This window comes from Ursus arctos, unplaced genomic scaffold (genome assembly GCF_023065955.2).
Source record: "Ursus arctos isolate Adak ecotype North America unplaced genomic scaffold, UrsArc2.0 scaffold_22, whole genome shotgun sequence".
NCBI lineage: Eukaryota > Metazoa > Chordata > Mammalia > Carnivora > Ursidae > Ursus > Ursus arctos.
The window spans coordinates 43,300,697-43,322,281 of record NW_026622897.1 but is presented as its reverse complement, the minus strand read 5'-3'; the positions used below and the strand labels follow the sequence as shown (position 1 = coordinate 43,322,281).

General features: G+C 41.5%; 1 long non-coding RNA gene across 2 annotated transcripts in view; it reads left to right on the top strand.

The window, feature by feature from the left end:
- Window positions 1–1,739: 1,739 nt before the first annotated feature.
- LOC123002060 (uncharacterized) overlaps window positions 1,740–21,585 on the top strand; it is a 34,172-nt gene continuing 14,326 nt past the window's right edge. Inside the window, exons 1-3 of one of the 2 annotated variants that reach the window (XR_006411571.3) lie at window positions 1,740–2,797; window positions 4,764–4,830; window positions 6,268–6,460. This is a non-coding gene — a long non-coding RNA (uncharacterized LOC123002060). The remainder of the gene's footprint in view (window positions 2,798–4,763; window positions 4,831–6,267; window positions 6,461–21,585) is intronic. The other variant, XR_006411570.3, reaches the window with a different exon arrangement.

Below are 21,585 nucleotides of genomic sequence, written 5' to 3'. Positions count from 1 at the left end.
ACTTTATATTCCACTGTCTGGTGTTCTGAATATTTAAAACAAAACTCAGGAAATGGCTTTTTGGTTACAATAAAGATTTCAAGTTTATTAAATACATCTTCTATGTGACCCCATGGAATGATATTCATTGATTTCTCTTTCCTCGCCTTCAAAAGTTACCTAGGTAGTTTGTTTTATACTCATCTATTCATTCGATGCTAGTATGTCATGCTGGGTGCTACTACATGTTAGGCCCTATGCTAAGTGCAAGGTACCTGGAAGAAAACAGGAGGTGACCCATCTTTATGGAGATTAGAGTTTAAGGTGACACAGACCGGCATGGTTGAAAGAGACTTAAGAGACTGTCTCATTCAACCGCCTCATTTAACAGCGAGAAAATGAAGGCTCAGAGAAGGGTAAAATGTTGCCAAAGGTCACACAGCTAGTCCATGGCAAAGCCAGATAAAGAAAATGTTCTACTTTTCGATTAAGATCCTGATCTGAAATTATCCAGGAGGCCAAAAAAAGCATTATCTTTCTCCCCTTCTGTCCCAACTCAGTATATCTCTTTCTTGGCTTCTTGATTGTTGGAGAAAGTGAGTATTTTCCTGCCCTGTCGATTCTGGAATTAAGCATGGTCTGTTAGTAATAAACCAGAGTTTCCTCATTCTCTGGAACTCTCTCTTCTCTGTCCTTTGTGAACCCCCTTCTCCACAGAGGCTCTCAGTCTTAGAACTGGAGCCCCAGGACCAGAAAAAACATGCTGCCAGAGTTTTACTTATTCACAGAAGTAGAACATGCTAACTGTCTCTCAAAAAACACCATGAGTTTCTGTTTCACGGATTGCCTTCCGTAAGTGGATGTTTACATTATACCTGGGGAGACAGAAAATGAACAACATAAATAAGTGAAATACAACAGATACTATGCTAATGACGAATGCTAAAGAGAAAAATAAAGCAGTGGCAGGAACTAGGAAATGCTGGGGAAAGGATGTTGCCATTTCAAATAAGGGGCTAAGGAAGACCTCACAAGGAAAGTGACATTAGAGACCAGAAGGAAGTGAGAAGGTGGTAATGCAGACATCTGGGGAAAGAGCATTTCAGGCAGAAGGAACAACACAAAAGCCATTGTTGTGGGTTAAATTATGTCTTCCAAATGATGTATTGAAATCTTAAATCCTTGCTACCTGTGAAATTTGACCTTACTTGGAAATAGGGACTTTGCAGATGCACTCAAGTGAGGGGTCCTCAGAGTTGGCCCAAATCAATATGAAGGACTGGTGTCCTTATAGGAGGACACAAAGACACAGATATTTAGGAAGACTGCTACGTGATAACAGAGTCAGAGATCGTAGTGATGCGGCTGCAAGTCAAGGACTGCCAAGGATCGACGACCACCATTAGAAGCAAGGAAGAGGTAAGGAAGGAATAGTCTCTGCTACAGGCTTCAGGGGGAACATGGCCATGATAACACCTTGATTTTTTAACTTCTAGCCACAAAACTGTGAGACAATAAACTTCTGTTGTTCCCAGCCACCCAGTTTATGGTACTTTATTACGGCAGCCATAGGAAACTATTACAGCCACGGAACAGGAATGTGCCTGGCACGTTGAAGGAATATGGAGGCCAATGTAGCAAAGATGGGAATAACAGGAGGTCAGAGAGGTTACATAACAGATGGTGGGTCAGGTAGTGCCTTATAGGTCAGAGAAGTGACATCATCTGACTTACCCTTTAACAGGTTTATGTATAGTTATAATTGTGTGCTGTATTTATTTATGGCTGAATGGAAATGTATAGAAGAACCCAGATGATAAGTTGATGAAGTAATCATAAGAACTAGTGAGAAACGTACCCAATTGTGCAAATACTAATACTTACAATTAAATGTTTCATTTGCTCTTTAGGTCTATTTTAATCTATAGTGTTGATGCATAGCTCATTTTAAAAGGATGAAATTCGGGGGCACCTGGGTGGCTCAGTCAGTTGGATGTCCAACTCTTGATTTTGGCTCAGGTCATGATTTTGGGGTTGTGGGATCGAGCCCTGCGTCAGGCTCCGCACTGGGCAAGGAGTCTGCTTTAGATTCTCTCTCTCCCTTTGCCCCTCCCCCTGCTCACACACACACACACACTCTCTCTCTAAAATAATAAATAAATCTTACACTACATCAATAACTAAAAATGTACTGTATGGTGACTAACGTAACATAATAAAAAATTATTATTAAAAAAATAAAATAAAAAATAAATCTTTAAAAGAAGGATGAAATTTTTATTTTAAAATCAGGTCATTAGGTAGCAAAGTGTGAATTCTCTCCTATGACCTCAGTTGACCACACTAGTGGCCAATGGCTTTAGACCATAATCACATGACTCAAAACAAGAGTCTTCAAATATCAGCCTCAGTTGCCCTTATTCTCTGCCACTTTGTTGTTCCAGTGCATGCAGCCAACTGATGCAGTCCCTCTGGATTCCCAAGAGAGAAGTTCTGCCCAGGCTTCCTCCTGGGTCAGATGTCCTCTCCTGAGCCCATCAAGCACAGTGGAGGACTGGCTCATTTTGAAAGGAAAACTGCTCTCGTTCCAAGGCTGGGGATGAAGTTTATTTTCCAAGCAGAGGATGTGAAAGTGGGAGGGATATGAAGGGCATCTCTTAGCACAAAACCCCTCAGCTGTATTTTCAGCTTAGAAGCAAACGATTGGCTTTGAGATCCTCTTCTGCCGTGTATTAACTGAATGATCTTGAATGGAGTCCGCTCAAGTTTTAAGTTGTGTCCTCGACTGAAAAATGCAGATGACACCCCTACTTCAAAGGTTCGTTTACATTCACTTATTTAAAAGAAATAATTATATATTTTTTAAGATGGGCAATAGCCTCAGCACCAGAGATACAGAAATAAAAGACACAGTCCCTGCGGCAGAGATGCTCACCAGCTAGTGAAGGAAGCAGGTAAGAAAGCAAATAATTACAGTTCTAGGTGCTCTGCATGAGGGAGAGCAGCACTCCTGGGTTAGGTGCTCTCTTTGCAGGGCCCCATTGTGGGAGGTATGTATGTATTTGTGTGTATGTGCGGTGTGTGTGCTGCATGTGGTATGTGTGGCATGTGTGGTATGGACCAAACAGAAGAGGAAGGAAGGATAGTTGGAACACTTCCTAGAGGAGGGAAAGCTGGGTGGAAGCTTGATAGACAGGTGGGTGTTACTGGGAGATAAATGTGGGGAAGCGGGGAGTGTGTCTAGTCAAGGAGGGCAGCACGTGTTGGGTCACAAATATGTGAAAGAGAGTGGTCATTTTGGAGATGTGCTCACGGGAGAGCAGGGCTGAAGTCAAAAACAGAATCTGTCATCGAGCAAGGCAGGCAGTCTGGTGGGGTGGCTAGAGGTGAAGCTGGAGGGGAAAGCTAGGCTCCCTGATTGTGCAGGAAAAAGTGAAAGAATGTATGTGTAAGTTCTCTGAGACCCCAAAGTGCTGCACGCAGTAACAGTAGCTAACACTAATTGAGAGCTGATTATGTGCCAGGAATTGGGCTAACCTCCTTCATGAATTTACCCCGATGAGGCAAATAATATTATCTTTGTTTTGCAGGTTATTACTTGAGTAATTTTCCCAAGGTCACATGGTGTCTTAGTTTAGGTTCCCCCAGAAGCAGACCTCAAGAAAAGGATTCAAGTACAAGCAGACTTTGGCAGGTTGGGACTGACCCCACGAGATGCCAGCTGGGGAATAGGGAAATAAGTGGCAAGGAACCAGAAAGGTGTGTGCTATCATGCAGGTTTCCACTAAGGACAACTGGAGCTCAGTCCCTCTGGGGAATTTTGGAAGACAGCGAGGAATACTCTTAAGAGTTCATTCTCACCAAGAGGCGAGGAGGCTGGAGTATTTCTCACGAATCTCTATCATTGTTCGAGGAGTGTTGGTCAGGATGTTAACTCTGGCTTTCCTAGCTTCCCCTGCACAAGGGCCAAGTGTGCTCTTCATGCAGTGAGTTCTAGGTACTCTCTGCAAGCAGACTTTGCGGGGGGTGGGGGAGGGGTAGAGGTGAGGGCTGAGAGCCTATGAGTAGGACACTGAGGGTGTGCTATATGCAAATTCTAAGTGGGGGAGCCAGGGTTTTTCCCCATGCAGTCTGGATAGGTTTTAGCAACAATATTATATTGTTGTCCAAATGTAAGTTTCATTTATTTATGTATTTATTATTATATTAAATATTATACTTATTTTATATTATTATGTATTATATATTTATATATACACATATTTATACTAATACAGTGCTTTTCAGAAAACAGAATATTGAGGCTAGAATAGAGGGAGCCCATTGTCCTAGTCAGTGACTGGCACATAACAGATCCTCAATGAATATTTGTGAATGAATTCTTTAAAATTCAATGGAGGTTAGTCATTCAGTGTTACTCAGGTGAAAGCCTCTGGCTAGAAATCAAGAAGTGTGGATTATAGTCTGGGTTTTGTCACTAATTTGGGAACCTCAGGGAAGCCATTTAGTCTCATTGAGCTTTACTTTTCTCATTTTAAAATCTTGTTTTTTGGGGGGGCTCCTGGATGGCTCAGTCAGTTAAGTGTCTGCCTTTAGCTCAGGTCATGCTCCCGGGGTCCTGGGATTGAGTCCCAAGGGGATTGACACTCCTGCTCAGGGGGAGTCTGCTTCTCCCTCTCCGTCTGTCCTGTCTGTCCTGCTTGTGCACTCTCTCTCTCTCTCAAATAATTAAATAAAACCATAAAAAAATAATCTTGTTTTACTACTTACCCACCCACCTATAGGTAGAGCTCTTGTGAGGACAAAGTCTGACCATGGCTACGGAAAACTACAAGGACAGCGAACTGAAAGGTAATCCTGTATCTCGGTTTTGGGATTGGATCAGGGAGAAGTTACTTGTTGGCCTTTGGCTTCCCAGGATCCAGGACCACCTACTATGAGTCCATCATCTGTATCAGTCAGGGTTCTCGGATGCAAAGAACAGAAACCAATTTTGGCTATTTTAATCAGAACAGGAGTTTATTTGAGAGCTCTCGGGCAAATCACAGAAGTGGCTGGAAGGCTAGAAAATCAAGTGTAGAAAATGGACATGAAGCAAAGGAGACCATCTCAGAAGACAGAAAGACTGTATCACAGAAATATCTCAATTAAGATGCCACCCCCACTGAAAAGTAGACACCAGTGCTGCCACCAGCCCAAATTCTAAACTGTCCCTATTTCTTGGGTCATTCGATTCAAATTCAAGGTTTGGGCAGAAGCATCAGCTGGGCCAAGCTTGGGTCGTAGGCCTGCATTCCAGCTGCCAGGAATCCAGGAGGGCAACTGTCTGGCCTCTTTCCTGAATTCCATAAAGGGAAGACATATTCTGCCTTCCATGAGACCTATGTTTCATGTGAGATGGCCATTTCCCCAGATGTAGGAAGGGGGTCAGATGCTGGGCAGCCAATAAAAATACATAAATATCCTATCTAAAGTCCATTGAAGTCAGGATGCTGGGAAAGTGAGGATACTGGTTTACAAGTGGAAAACAAAGATTAGAAGGTCATGAGACTTTTTATTTACCAGGAACTGTTCAAGCTACTGGTACAAAGATGACAAAGGGGTACCTGGTTGGCTCAGTTGGTAGAGCATGCAACTCTTGATCTCAGGGTCGTGAGCTTACTTTAAAAAAAAAATGACTAAGACACAGATGCTGGCTTCAAGGTGCTCTGGCCAGATAGGGAGGAAAGAGAAATAAAATACTAAAATAAAATGTGGTAAGGGAAGGCTATAACTGAGATACCACAAAGTAGAAAGAGAACATAGAGCAAAGAATAAAGGCTGAGGATCACATGGTGGTCAGGAGAGCTTTTACAGAAAAGATGGGTCTGCAAGGGTGGAAGGGGAGAGGAAGAAAGAGCATCAGAGGCAGAGCCACCTTTGGTATGGGTTAATCTGATTAGCCAGAATCTGGGTCTGGTATTTCCTGCTCACTCCTTTCCTACTGCCATCAACCACAACACGTATGCTACTCCAATTAAGGTCTAAAATTAGTAAGGTCTAAGTGTTATCAGGGTATTGTCAGAGCCAAGTTTTTCTCCCTTTGCTCTCCCCCAAATCTCTGGTGCATAGCAGTATTGGCACCAGTTTACTGCTGCTACTGCTGTTTTTAGCTCTTTTAGATCCAACCAACCATATACTCAGTCAGACCTGGTTGAAATTATGGTGCAACCATTGACTAATTTATAAGACCTCTCTGAGCCTCAATTTCCTCAAGGAGAAAATGAATGAAAACTACTTGCCTTCCAGGACTGTTTTGAGGATTAACTGAGATAATGTTTGCAAAGTGCCATCACTCAGCAGTTTGTAGATGCTGTGATTGCTGGTTCAAGGAAGTTCACTGCAAGTCTGGTGATGATGAAGATTCCTCTCTGTTCTTCCGCTTTGACCTGAGGAGTTTCACAATGTGGCCAAGGAGATCACAAGAATGAAACGTCTTCTGGTAAGGAGGTGGCCCATGAGTTGTCAAAAATGTGAGAATATTCATGTGGGGAAGGAACAGATATGAAGCTTCTCTTGAACTTTGAGCCCTTTCCAAAGCCTGATTCCATGGTGGGACTGAGAGCCTGGTTCCTGGAGTTGAGGAAGGTTTTCCAACCCCTGAAGAATGATTTTGAAAACAGCCCTTCTGGCACTGGGATGTTTGCCTCTGCCCATTATGAGGAGGAAACGATTTACCCAGATGTGGGCCCGATCAGGCTCCCTCCTCTGTCAAGATCGGGCCACATAAGTCAGAGGGTGGAGAATAGCACAGCCATTAACTGGTCATTTTCACATATCGTTCCTGCATTGCATTTGAAAATATATGCAATATAACAGGTTGAGTAACCCTGGTGGGGTAACACTGTGTCCTTTCAGAACAATAAGCATGATACTTGAGGGGAATTTGCTACGGGCTGAAGCAGTTTTGTAAATGGGGCAGATCCAAATGTGGAAATGCCGTGTGGTTTGGAACAGATACCAAATTATGTGGAGTATGAATTCAGATGTCCTTTCTGAAATTCCTGGTGTACATTTCATTAGTCTCTTCTTCCTAATAAACAATGGTGTTCTATTCCAGCCTTGGACTTCTAGGTAAATTCTGTTCATCCATTCACCGCACAGCTATATATTGAGTACTCGCCACATGCCAGGCATTTTGAAGGGTGGATAGGCTCTTGAATTTGATTCTGAAGAAAGAAGAGGGGATTGTTTTGTAAAAATTCAGAGGACTTCTCCCTTCAAACATTATTTGTGGGGAAGTGTAAATGTCTCCCCTATCTGCATATGAAGAAAATAATTTCATGTAGAATGGCTCTGTTCCCGTGTTCTTCTCATCTGGGGGTAGGCTCAGGAATGGGAGGGATAGAGCAGCAGAGCATGTTGCTATGGTAACTTGGCATTAACACACCTTTAGCTCCTTTGTGTCGCCCCCAAATTACCTTTATAACTAGTGTTTCAGAGCATGGGAGGGAAGCTTTTCTTAATTTCCGCACAGCCAGTGATGAAGGCGTTTTCCAAGGCACTAGCAAAGGGAGGGTCCTTTCTTTTTAAGGCTGAGGCTCTGCTCATGCTGTTTCCTAAGCCACAGTATAGAATCAGGATCCAGACTATCTTACTTTTTTATGGAAGATTTCACTTTCAAATGCCTTTCACATATGTTATCTCACTTTTTATTGCCACATTTTTTAACCTCATGTTTAAGCAATCCAAAAGGGCAAGAAGACGAACCCACTAAACATTTATGCCTCAAAATAACCATGTGAGGTAGGGACTAATATCCCCATTGTACAAACAGAAGAACTAAAACTCAGAATTGCCATAATGTGCCCAAGGTCACATTGTTAGAAATGGCAGGATGAGGAATGGAATCAGGCCTTTAGATCCCAGATCAAATTCTTGCTCTTAAACCTCTACTGACTCCCAGTCTCTTTCTGCCTTTGTTATTTTAGAAAAATACAGATGCATATAAAATAGCAACCAATTTGTGCTTTGCTTTAAAAAAAACAGCTTTATTGAAGTATTTTATATATTTCATAACATTCACTCACTGTGAACATAAAGTTCAATGATTCTTTTAAAGAATTTTTGCGGGCGCCTAGGTGGCTCAGTCTAAGTGTCTGCTTTCGGCTCAGGTCATGATCCCAGGGTCCTGGGACTGAGTCCCACGTTGGGCTCCCTGCTCAACGGGGAGTCTCCTTCTCCCTCTCCTTCTGCCCCTCCCCATGCTCATGCTCTCTCTCTCTCAAAGAAATACATAAAATCTTTTAAAAAAATAAAAGAGTTGCAACAGTTTTATTGATATAATTCACATATCACATATTCTACCCATATACAGTGTACAAGTCAATGGTTTTTAGCATATTCATAGAGTTGTACAACCATCACCACAGTCAATTTTAGGACATTTTTATCTCAAAAAGAAACCCTGAACCCTTTAGCAACGACCCACCAATCCTCTCATTCTCCCCACTACCCCAGCCCTTATCTACTTCCTGTCTCTATAGATTTGCCTATTCTGGACATTTCATATAAAAAATATGTGGTCTTCTGTGACTAGCTTCTTTCATTTAGCTCTATGTTTTCGAGGTTCATCCATGCTGAAGCATGTAACAATAATTCATTCCTTTTTGTGGCCAAATAATATTCCATTAGATACACCACCTTTTGTTTATCCATTCGTCAGTCAATGGACTTTTGGGTTGTTTCCACCTTTAAGCTATTATGAATAATGCTGCTATGAATATCCGTGTACAAGTTTTTGTGTGGGCACATGTTTTCATTTCTCTAGGAGTGAAATTGTTGGGTCTAATTTCACTCCTGTCCATCTAGAATAACTTTACATTCCGACCAACACTGTACGAGGTTCTAGTTTCTCCACATCCTCACCCCAGTTGGTATGCTTTGCTTTTTTCATTTAACATTATTTCTTAGTTACATTTCCATATCCACAGAGTTGTCATTTTTAATGGTTATACGCAGTGTTCCAAAGCAGTTACTTTAATATTGTTAAAGCGTTACTTTGAAGTTGAGGATTTATACTGTCTTCAGTTTTATGCTGTTATAAGTAGTAGAACTAGGATCTGTGCCACTTACCCCTCCCCCCCCCCGGTTTATTTCCTTGAGGTGCGTTCCAGAGTGGAACAAAAGGCACACACAGCTCTATTGCTGCTTCGCAGGTTACTCTGCAAAGGTTGACTGTGTATAAAATGCCACTTGCCAAGCTCATGCCTACCTACTACCCCACGGCCTCTGCCAAAACAGGGCTTTATTGCTTCATTCCTGTGCATTAATACTGTAGGTATATAATAGAGCTTGAAGGTTGTTTTGATTGGCATTTCTTTTACTGTTAGGAAACTTACAATATTTTAAGGGCCAACACTTAATCACTTAGTCACTTAGTCACTGTAACTGAGTCAATGATCCAAAGAGGCCATTAGTGCAGGAAAATCTAGGGGTTGAAGCAAAGCGTAGCAGGTGAGATTAAAGGAATTCTCTGGGTTTGGGAACATGGGTTCACTTATGTTTGATAGGATGGTTGTAGCCTCAGCCATAGATGAAGAGAATGCTCCTTAAATGGTCAGCTGACTTAGACACCTGCATTTTCAAACTTCCCCCTCATTTAGCCCCTCTCCTGGTTCTGCTCCCCCTCTCTGAGCATTCCTTCTCTATCTCCTTTGAGAGTTTCTTTTCCTTTATCTGCGTCTTAGACATTGGTATTCCCCAGGATTTCGTTCTCAGGATTCTTATTTTTTTCATTTAACACTCTGGGCAATCTCATCCACTCCCATGGCAGTAATGACTATGTAAATGCTGAAAACTCCCAAATATTTATCTCCTGCTTCAAATTGAATTCCCAATGTCCTTCTCTAACTTCCAACTGTATGTCTCTATTTGAATGGCCCCTGGGCCTCTCAAATCCAGTATTTCTACCTCCAGCCACTCCTTTTCCCATTTCTCTGTCTTTATGATGCCAGCAACCCAATTGCCCAAGTCAGAAATCTGGAAGTCACTCCAAACTCCTTCCCTACCCTACATATTCCTAAATGTCTCTCAAGTACTTCTTCTCTCCAAACCTATGACACTAATTTGTTTCATGTTTTCATTATTTCTCCAAATGATTGTGGCATTTTTACATGTATGAGTTAGGGTTCTATTGGTTGTAATTTTGTCACTTTAGGAAGGAAAATGAAAAGATTTACTGAATGGATACATACATGGAATGAAAGGAGGGACTGAGGGGGTCACTGTAGAAAGTCAGGCTCTAGGGCAGTTCTAGGGACCCAGGCAGCAAGCAGGTAGCCCATGGACCTTGTCTAGAGGGTCTGCTATGGATATGACTTGGTTCCTACAATCCTCAGCGTCTGTATATCTCAGTTCAAACTCGTGCATTTCTGGAAGAGTCGGGGGACCAACAAAAATCAGAACAGTGGAGAGGCTGAGTCACATGATGGAAACACAGCTGCTGGAGGATGACCCTCACGTATGGGAGGCAATTATCAGAGACAAAGAGAGGGCATGAGATGGGCACTTTCCAAAGTTGTCTCTACATTGCCACAGTTTCTGAACTGGTCACCCTGCCTCTAGTCTTACCCTAGACCAATCCCCTTCTGCCAAAGTAATCTTCCAAAATACAAGTCCAAGAGAAAGGAGAGGTAATGGGGGAAATATGGGCATGAAATCCACATTTGGCTTTTGCTAAGTCTGGGACTTTGAGCAATTATAACTATCATGTATCTGTTTGAGTCCCTATTCTTTGCCAATGCGGTGTAGACACTTCACGTATATCATCTCTACTCCTTGTGACAGCTCTGTAAGGTGCATATTATAATTACAGTGCAAGGGAGGAAACGGAGTCTCAGAAAAAATTAATGAACTTGTCCTAGGGCCCATGACTGGTAAGTTGCAGAATCTAACATCTGACTCAAGGCATTTATTACTGGGCTATACTCTCTCTCTCTCTCTCTCTCTCTCTGAGATCTCCAGTTTCATTTCATATTTTTCAGGATTGGTGTTAGGAATAGGCAGGAATGCCCATGTAATTTGTGGAGCCCAGTGCAAAAGGAAAATGCAGGAAAGCTCCTTGTTAAATAATTAAGGGCTTCAAGTCAGCAACAGCAAGTCATTAAACCAAGTTCAATACCCTTGTAAGCACGGAGGCTTGTGCGACAGCATAGGCTGAATGCCTATGAATTGGCCCTGGGGTTAGGGTTAATGTATATGAGATACTTTGTATGGAATAGATACACATTAAATTGTAGCTGTAGTGATTGTATTAGCCTTCTCTGGCTGCTGTAACAAATTATTATAGACTTAGTGATTTAAAACAACACAAATTTATTATCTCACAGTTTTAGAGGTCAGAAGTCCAAAAGGAGTCTTATGGGGCTAAAATCAAAATGTCAGCAGGGCCACATTCCTTTTGGAGGCTCTAAAGGACGATCAATTTCCTTGACTTTTCCACCTTCTAGAGGCTGTCTGCATTTGGTTCATGGTCCCTTCCTCCATTTTCAAAGTCAGCAGGGTAGTATGTTCCAAACTCCTTCTCTTTTTCTGGCCTCTGCTTTCATTGGCACACTTCCTTCTCTCACTCTAATCCACCTGCCTTCTCCTTAGAGGGACCTTGTGATTACATTGGGCCCACCTAGATATTCCTGGCAATCTCTCCATCTCAAGATCCTTACTTAATCACACCTGCAAAGTCCCTTTTACCACGTAAGGTAGCATATTTGCAGGTTCCAGGAATTAGAATGTGAACATCTTTGGGGGACCATTATTCAACCTACTGCAATAACAATATTATTGTTGTTGTTGTTATTTTGTTGTTTTTGTTGTGATGTTAATGTCCTTCTTTAATCCTTCAGCAATTTCAGGATAAAGTCCAAACAGTCCATTGTGATCTTTCTAGTTTCAACTCTTTCTACTCCACGTGCATCAAGCACTCCAGTGGACATTGAACCACTAACAAAACTATTTCTGTGCCAAATTTCCTTTTGTCTTCCTTTGTTCTAGCCACTGCCTCTTTTTTCTTTCTACTTCCTCCTCATAAAAGTCATCTCTTTCTGTGTCATGATCCCATCTTTTAATTTTTTTAGAATAATGACAGTCTTTTTCCTAAAATTTGCATTTTTGTAAGCTTCCCAGAAAGCTGTGTACTGTTACCCGCAACAAGGGAAGTCCCACCCTTCCTTTAACCCCTTGTACTGCAGCCCTTTAAGTTACCAGGATCTCTGGTAACTTAGCATCAATGTGCAGTGTCCCTGCAGGTTTGCAGGTCACAGTCCTGCTGAAGCTAGACACGAGACTAGAGTGTCCCAGGTATACATTCAGGAATTATAGTGGAATATGAAGTAACTTGGGCCTGTGAGCTCCTTGAGCTCAGACTTGAGGAAGGTGCGGGCTCTCTAATATATTCACGAAATCATTTACTTGACAGGCATCACAGAGATCCAAATCCATCCTTCCACTTAGAGGGGAGAAGCTGCACAGCTTAGTGGAAACAGTGCTAACTTTAGAGTTGGAACTTGGCTTTGAGCCCAACTACCTGGCTGCTCTTTTGGCAAAACACCAGTATCTGTAAGCCTCTGGATCTTCACCTTTATTAAGATAACATTAGACCTATTCCACTTACCTTATAGGGTCGATGTAAACTTTTTGTGAAATATAAAAATAGTGCTACTTATTGGGCATTAACTAAGCACCACGCACAGGTAGGTGCATTTTCCCTATTTTATACGTGGCTTATACAAGGTTCAAGGCCGTGTCACATAGTCACTCTGCTAAAACACAGACAGCTAGGATTCAAACCCAGGTCTTTCCGACTATGTTGTTCTTGTTGTTTTCCCTTTAATTATACCAGACTGACACTCATGACTGATGCAATCTGAAAATGTTTTGGGGGAAAAAATTAAAGTCCTACACCACAGAGGATAATTATAATTTTATAGATGAAGAACTGAGGCCCAGAGAAGGACAGCAACTTCCTTTGCAGCAAGTTCTTATCCAGCAAGTACTCACTGGGTCAAGTAGGTGTGCAGATCACTCAGGAATGAAGATGTGGCTCCATCCAGGTAAAAGAGGGAAATCCACTAACAGTAGTAGGTATTTAGGACTATTTTCACACGTTTTCCACTTTGTGGTTGCACTTGACAGCTTATAGGACACAGTCTCCGTGACACTATCAGGTCAGAAGAGTGTCCAGATTCCATATTGAGGAACACGGGAGGCCCTCTGTGACTTGGCCTTGGCAGAAATCTCCAGGGTCATCTCCTATCAGGACTCCCCTGCCACCACCTACCCCCAAACCTTCTCTTCAGTCATAATAACTACTTGCAGTTCCTGAAATGCGCCCTCTGGGTTTGTGTCTCTGTTCCCCCATTCCCTTTGCCTGGAATGCACTACTTCACCTTCTGAGTATCCCATGGGCAACGACTCATTTTCGAAGACTGCTTAAATGTCACTACCTGAAGGAAGTCTTACCTGGCCTTCCCCGTCCTTCCCCACTTTAGATATCAAACCATCTAATATCTCCCCTACTTATTTTTGCATTGGGACATATAATATTTGTATTGCTCCAATGTATGCAATCAAGCTGTTTATTTACATGCCTGTCTTCAACTGTTAACACATTAAGCATAAGGACTATCTCCTTTAGTATTTAGTATGGTGAGCACCTGGGGGCAGTCCCTGATCTACTCTGTAGATGGCCCAACATTGACTCCTAACCTGCTTATCTTTGCCTGGCTCCTCTATTAAGCCTGGGGAAATCTAAATTCTCTTTTTCCAGCCTCCCTTACAGCGATTAGGGTCTGTGTGGAAAAACAGTTCGGGCCCAATGAGATACAAGCAAAGGTCTCAGGACGGAGTAAAGAGCTTCTGGAAGAACTTTTGCATTTCTTATAAAAGGGCCAGAGTACCTGGTGCAAACTATCTCCCCTGCATCCCGCCTTGAATACAAAGATAATGCTGACGCGGGGTGACACCATCTGGCAACCTTAAGGGAAAGCCTCAAAGGATCTGTGAGTCTCACCAGATTTTTATTATGTGAGGAGAATAAAGCCCTACTAATTCCACCTCTATTAGATTATCTGTTACTTGCAACTGAAAACATTCCGAAGTAACTAATGAATTAATGTTTGTTAACCAAAAGAAGTCATTTCTTATTTCGATGATTTTTAATGTGCTTGGTTCAGTACCAGAGGCCTCTCCTCAAGAGGACTTCTATACTAACTCCAGTCGATATCGATCAAAGCAGATATAGTCTGATTGAAGGGGGTAGGAGGCTGCTGCATGGACTCTTTTCCTGCTCGTTATGGTCCCCTGATGACCCCTAAGACACCATTTGGAGTCCTGAAGTCTTTTCTGGATACTTGATACACTCTCTAACACTGTCGATAGTAGTGTAAGTTGAAACAGCCATTTTGGGCACGATTTGGCAGTTCAAGGGCAATTTCTTTTTGTTTTTTTTAAGATTTTATTTATTTATTTGAGAGAGAGAACACAGAGGGAGAGTTAGAGGGAGAAGCAGGCTCCCCGCTGAGCAGGGAGCCCGATGCGGGGCTCGATCTCAGGACCCTGAGATCATGACCCGAGCCAAAGGCAGATGCTTAACTGACTGAGCCACCCAGGCACGCCGAGGGCAATTTCTATCACATTCTTACATTATGTGATTTTTGACTCACAACTCCATTTCTAAGAATCTATACTACAGAAATACAGGCATGTTTGTACAAAGACATATATATGTGTAGGGTGGTTGTTATAGAATTACTTGAAGGTAAAAAAAAAAAAAAAGAAACAACTTAAATGCCCATTAAGGGATTGATTAATTACTTTATAGCATGCTCATCCTCTGGTATATCCTGCAGCCATTACTGATATTGAAAGATTTTCCAGATATATTAAAGTAATATATATATATTTTTAAAGATTTTATTTATTTATTCGACAGAGATAGAGACAGCCAGCGAGAGAGGGAACACAAGCAGGGGGAGTGGGAGAGGAAGAAGCAGGCTCATAGCGGAGGAGCCTGATGTGGGGCTTGATCCCATAACGCTGGGATCACACCCTGAGCCGAAGGCAGACGCTTAACCACTGTGCCACCCAGGCGCCCCTAAAGTAATATATTTTTAACATCCATTTAAAAAGTAACTCTCAAAATACTATTGAAAGATAAACCGTATAGTTGTGTAAAAATATACATATGTAGGTACGTAAATGCATACAAAAATGCCTTGAAGGAAGACCAAGAAAATGTTAACAGTGATTACTTTTGGGTAATGAGATTGAGGGAAAGAGAAGCTTTACTTTTTACTTTGTAAACTTGTATATTGTTTGAATAATTGACAAGTATTTATTTTTATTATGTTAAAAATAGAGAATAACATCTGTCCAAAGAAGATAGACAGATGGCAAGTAAGCTTATGAAAAGATGCTCAACATATTATGTCATTAGGGAATTGTGAATTAAAACAACAAGATACCACTACACATTAGAATGCAAAAAACCAAAACAGTAACACCACCAAATGCTGGCAAGGATGTGGAGAATGAACTCATTGTTGGTGGAATGCAAAGTGGTTCAGCCACTTTGGAAGGTTGTTTGACACTTTCTTACAAAACTAAACATACTCTTAACATATAATCCAGCAGGGCACCTGGTGGCTCAGTCAGTTAAGTGGCTGCTTTTGGCTCAGGTCATGATCCCAGATCCTGGGATCAAGCCCTGCATCGGGCTCTCTGCTCAGCAGAGAGCCTGCTTCTCCTTCTGCCTACCACTCTGCCTACTTGTGCTCTCTCTCTCTAATAAATAAATAAATAAATAAATAAATAAATAAATAAAATCTTAAAAAAAAATAAACCAACATATAATCCAACAATAGTGCTCCTTGGTATTTACCCAAGTGAGTTGAAAACTCATGGCCGCACAAAAACCTGCACACAGATGTTTATAGCAACTTTATTCATAATTGCCCAAACTTGGCAAAATGTCCTTCAGTAGATGGTCAGATGAATAAACTGTGGTACAGCCAAACAATGGAACATTATTCAGCACTAAACTGAAATAAGCTATCAAACTGTGAAAAGAAACTTGAATGAATATTGCTAAATGAAAGAAGCCAATTTGAAAAGGCTACATACTGTATGATTTCAACTACATAATATTCTGGAAAAGACAAAACTACAAAGACAGTAAAAAGATCAGTGGTTGCCAGGGGTTAGCAGGAAGGGAGGGATGAATAGTTGGAGCATAGAGGATTTTTAGGACAGTGAAACTGTGATGCTGGATACAGGTCTTTACACATTTGTCAAAACTCTCAGGATGTATAACACCAGGAATGAACTCTAATGTAAACTATGGACTTTGGGGAGTGCCTGAGTGGCTCAGTCGGTTAAGGGTCTGACTCTTGATTTTGGCTCAGGTCATGATCTCAGGGCTGTGGGACTGAGCCCCACACTGGGCTCCTCGCTCAGCGGGAAGGTCTGCTTCTCTCCTTCTTCCTCTCTCTCTGCCCCTCCCCCTGCTTGCACATGCTCTCTCTTAAATAAATAAATTTAAAAATAAAATAAACTATGGAATTTGGGTGATAATGATGTGTCAATATAGGTTCATCAGTTGTAGCAAGTGTAACATGGTAGGGGATGTTGATAGTGAGGGAGGCTGTGCTTGTGTTGGGGTGGGGTGATTTGGGAATTCTCTGTACTTTCCCCTCAATTTTGCTGTGAACCTAATATTGCCCTGAAAGAATAAATTCTGTCTGAAAATATACAGGATAAAAGGACAACAATTCAAGACTTAGCCCAACATATTTATTCAGTGTTTATTATGCACGACACAATGGTCCAGGTATCGTGAGGAAAGGCAATAATTAACACATAGTTCCTATTCTCAAGGAGCCTCAATACAATAGGGTGAAGCCGTAAAACTATACCAACTATATAGCAGAATTTTTAAGTTCTATAATAAAGACACAAACAATGATGAAGAGTGTCCAAGGAAAGAAATGACTTGCTCTGTTCCAATTAGAAGAATCTTAGAATGCTCGACTAAGGTGAAAGCATATGAGTTGGGTCTTGAAAATACGAATAAGAATTTGTCAGTCAGATACAGTACTGGAAAGGCAATAGGTAAAGCACTCTAAGCAGAGGTAACAACACAAGCAAAGCCACAGAGGCATGAAACAATATATATTGTTTGTGAGGAATGGTGGCTGCCAGTGTGGCTGGAATGTAAGATTATGGAAAGGGATACAGTGGGAAATAAAATTGGGAAGGAAAGGTGAGATAAAAGCATACAGTATCTTGCATACTCCATGCTAAGTGGGTTATGTTAATAAGATACAGAGGGAATCTGCACAGGTCGGCAAACTCAATCACTGGTGGATGGGATCCATTGTCCTATAGCCAGGACAGAAGTAAAGAGGCACAGGCCTCAGTCCAAGGGTCTGGGCCAGCATTCAGGAGGGATGGGATCTGGCAAGGCTTCCCAAGAGAGAAGCATGGCTGGGGTTGTGCCAACAACCAGCTAAAAACATCTACTGCCTTTTGGCTCAGAGCAGCTCTGCCCTCCCTGCTCAGCCCATCTCTGGCTGGCCAGACCATCCATAATTAAAAATCAGGCTTGGGGATGGGGACCAGGTGAAATGGGTGAAGAGGCTCAAAAGCTACAAACCTCCAGTTATAAAATAAGTAAGTCATGGAGATGTAATGTATAGCATGGCATCTATAGTTATCTTTGTATTACATATTTGAAAGTTGCTAAGAGAATGAGAAAAAAAATTCTGTAATTACATGTGGTGACCGATGTTAACTAGACTTATTATAGTGATCATTTCACCATATATACAAATATCAAATTATTATGTCATATACCTGAAGCTAATATAATGTTGTATGTCAATTATACCTTAATAAAATAAAAATCAGGCTTTCTCAGGGCACCTGGGTGGCTCAGTCGGTTGGGCATCCAACTGTTGATTTCAACTAAGGTCATGATCTCAGGGTCGTGGGATCAAGCCCCCATGTCCTCCAAGTCAGGTTCCATGCTCAGCACAGAGTCTGCTTGTCCCTCTCCCCCTGCTCCTCCCCCTGCACTCTCTCTCTTTCTAAAATAAGTAAATAAAATCTTTTTAAAAATCAGGCTTTCTCATGCTTTGTGTCCTCCTTTAGGATTACCTTCTCTAGCCAGACAGGGGAAATTTCTGGGCCTCTCTGGTGAGTCTCTTTCCTTTCCTTTTCCTTATTCCCCTATTCTAGGTGTTGAGTAAGGGACCTGTTGCTTGATCTAACTCTTTCTGATCATCTATAATTCAATCAAGGAGTTTGTACTTTGGAATCTTAAATTTTCCTGACTCTGGTCATCTGAAGTCCTGACCTTAAATTACTACCTTCCTTTTTCCTCTAAAGTTCTATTCACATACCTGGCTGATTTCCAGTTGTTCGAAAACTTATTGGTTTGATGGCTTGGCTCTGCATTTCAACCTTACTCTGAACCTCAGCCTCAGAAGCCAAAAATAAGGGCTTGTACCTAATATGGACTGAGCTCATTGTTCCTAAACTGCTTATAATCTAATCAGGGATGCATGATTAATAAACATTAAGAAAAATGCAAGATTGGATAGAATTAAACTCTAAAATACATTAGTTGGTAAAGAAAAGGCAGAAAAGTATAGCAGGAAGGAAACTAAAGTCAGAACACCTGGCTTCTAATTTTAGCAGCCATTAACTGTTTGCAGGACTGGCCAACTCTCTGAACCTCAACCATAAAATTAGGGGATTGTTCTGTATGATTTCTAAGAGAACTTAGAACTTTGTGACTAAGTGCTGTGTGGGTGGAGAAACAGAGAGATGTGTTTGGATGACATTTGTTGGGTAAGTCTTCCAGAAAAAAAAAGGGGGGGATTTAATATGAGCTTTAAGGATGGGTGGGATTTTTTTTTTTTTTAAGATTTTATTTATCTGTTTTAGAGAGAGAATGAGAGAGAGAGCATGAGCAGGGGGTAGGGAGAGGAGCAGAGGGAGAGGGACAAGCAGACTCCGCTGAAGCCGGAAGCCTGATACGGGGCTCGATGCAGGCTTGATGAAGAGCTTAATCCCACCCTGAGATTATGACCTGAGCTGAAACCAAGAGTCAGACACTTACCCAACTGAGCCACCTAGGCACCCCAGGATGGATGGGATTTTTGACCAGGAAGATGCAAGTTAGAATACTTGCCCAGCTGGAAGTAAAATCATTAGTCAAATAGTGAGGTAAGACTTAGCAGAATGATTTACAGAGCACAGCAAAGAAGGGGCCTGAGCACGTAAGCTGGGAAGCAATGGGAGAGGACTGGATGAGTATACTGCAGAGAATGTTGGACACGACTGAAAGGTTGAAGAGGATCCTTGAAGAATGTCTAGGATGGATTGGTGGGTGGATATGCTAGAGGGGAAGTGAAGTTGTGACCATGGTTCAGGTTTGAGTTAAGTAGATTTAGAGCAAGGTAGCTAAGGTGGGAGTGAAGAGGAAGTGGTAAATGTGAGGGGCATTTTAAAGAAGAGATTGAATAAAGCAGAAAAAGACGGGGAAGCAAGCTAAGTTCACCACCAAGGGTGGATGGGTTTTTCTCTGGAGGACAGTTGGTTTGTTGGGGAGTTTCATGGTTTCATTTTTAGACATGAACATGTCTGAATAGTTTAAGTGGTTGTCTCTAAGATGAGCATGTCTCTGTAGGCAGTTAGAAATAAGAATGTGATTCTCAGGGTTAGATACATAGAGTTCTTAATGATTCATACCAAGGCAGTAGTTGAAATCATAAAAATGGATGCTTATTTATGAAGGAGAATATTACAAAGAGAGAAATGTATAGGTAAATTACTGGAAGGAAAGCAAAGGAATCATAAGTCTTGCATTATATTATTTCCATCTCTTATAGTACCTGTTCAACCTGTCCCACAAATCTCTTTCTTCACATAAATATCAGCATCTTTTCATTTATAGATAATTGCATTAGGAAAGATAGCTTAGCTTATACTTAAATCCCAAATCTCAGTGGGTAAAAAGTAATTCTCACTAATTCTACGTGTTTGGCACTCCCACTCACATTTTATTAGCCCAAGAAAGCCACGTAGCCACATCAATCTTTGAAAGAGGTGGGAAATTCAACACTCTCTTGTGCATTAATGGAGAGTGGGAATTGTTGTGAATAGTTCTAACAATAACCATAATAACATTTTCCCTTAGACATCTTTCTAGAACCATGTCTTTGCCACCCTTTTATCTGTATCATCGGTCAAATGTTCCTGGTATCAACACTTTATAAGCAGGGGTGCCATAGCAAAATTCCTATGTGAAACATTCTGTTTCTTTTGTTTTCTCCTTGTTTTGATGATGAGCCTTCCTTTGGTTCCATGGTTGGCTCTCTTCTTTCCTTCCCCAATTTTGGAACTAAAGAGACTCAGGAAGATGCTACACCCATGATCTTTACTCCTCTTTCTCCTGCCTTTGGTTCCACTTCTCCTCCTTGTTTTACAAGAATAAATTCCTTCCCTCTGGGTCCTGCCACACTTCCTTCTTCTATTTTCTCACTTCCTTATCACTCAGAGCTTAAGGCCATTGCAGGGCAAAATAACCAGCTGACAAGTAATTGTTATTGCTCAATCCACTCTCTATTCTGTCCGACAGTAATTAGCTGGTTGCCCTGATTTGCACAGCCTGTGTTCCTCCCATAAGTTGTAGACTTGATTATTCTAATCCAAATTTATATATTTTTTCCATCAGAATCGCATAGACTGTTGTTTGAACCTCTAATATGATTATCACAGTCTGCCCTGCCTCAGTGTTGTATACGCTCCCTCCCTAAATCATGACATCCTTATAGATTAAGCTGTAATTTGCATGTAATAGATACTCTATAATTGTTGACTCACTGATGAATCCTATATTTGACCAAATTGGTTTTAGTAACATTTGGATATATCTTGATTCAGCTATTGGTACTTATTAGGGTCATGCTCATATCTAGGGAAAAAAACTGAAAACACTGAGATGGGAAGTAAAATTACTTGTTCCAGAAACTGCTCGAGAAGTTCTAAACAACTGAAACATAACACACAAGTTGAAGGACGGCAGGGGACAAAGCTAGAAAGACAAGCAGGTGTCAGATCTAAGGGGGGTTTGTGGTTAGGAATTGTAACTCCAAAGCTATGGATCACATTTGAAGTCCTCACCCAGGCAAGTGTGATCTAGGCTGCCATTCTGGGATTGTAGTTCCAGCAACTAGGTCTGGTTATGGGTAGGGTGAGATTTCTCCTTAAGATGCAGATAATGGAACTGAGAGGATCTCAAGTAGAAACCCAGAGACAAATCCAGGATTTACTCAAAGTTGAGAAGAAAAACCAACAATAATTAATATGAAACATGAACTGAAGGGAGTAGGACAGAGCAAAGAGGTCAAGGCAGAGGGCCAGAGGCACAACCTAGTGTGGATTCTTAAAGCTTTCTCTCCCGTTTCTGGGCTCTTTCAGCCTATCTCTGGGCAGCAGAAGAATATTCTAAACCAATTTGGACCCAAGGCCCTCCAAGGAATTTAAGCAAAAGAATGATGGGGA